Source organism: Phytophthora infestans, genomic scaffold (genome assembly GCF_000142945.1).
Source record: "Phytophthora infestans T30-4 supercont1.811 genomic scaffold, whole genome shotgun sequence".
Classification (NCBI taxonomy): domain Eukaryota; phylum Oomycota; class Peronosporomycetes; order Peronosporales; family Peronosporaceae; genus Phytophthora; species Phytophthora infestans.
Genome location: NW_003302997.1, coordinates 7,825 through 8,143, shown reverse-complemented (window position 1 = coordinate 8,143; position 319 = coordinate 7,825).

The following is a 319-nucleotide window of genomic DNA, read 5'->3' as shown; positions in this document are numbered from 1 at the left end:
ATCATGCTCGAAGAGTTCATCAGTATCATGAGGCTCTTCGCACATTTGGCTCTCTAGCTCAGATGACGGCGAGGGTTCCACCTCCATGGCCTCATCATCACTATTAGCAGGATCATCGATCATAGTCTCGCCTGATCCGCTAAGATCTTCGCTCTCTTCAGTCTTCTCCTCCGGGGCATTATCTCCATTCACATGAACTTCAGCTTGTTGACCAGCGTCTTGAGCTGTTACTTCCGTTAGATCTTGAGACTTTTCTGGTATTTGAGAAGAGACGTCGGGCTGTGACATCGTTTCGTCTTCACTAGCACGACTTACTTCT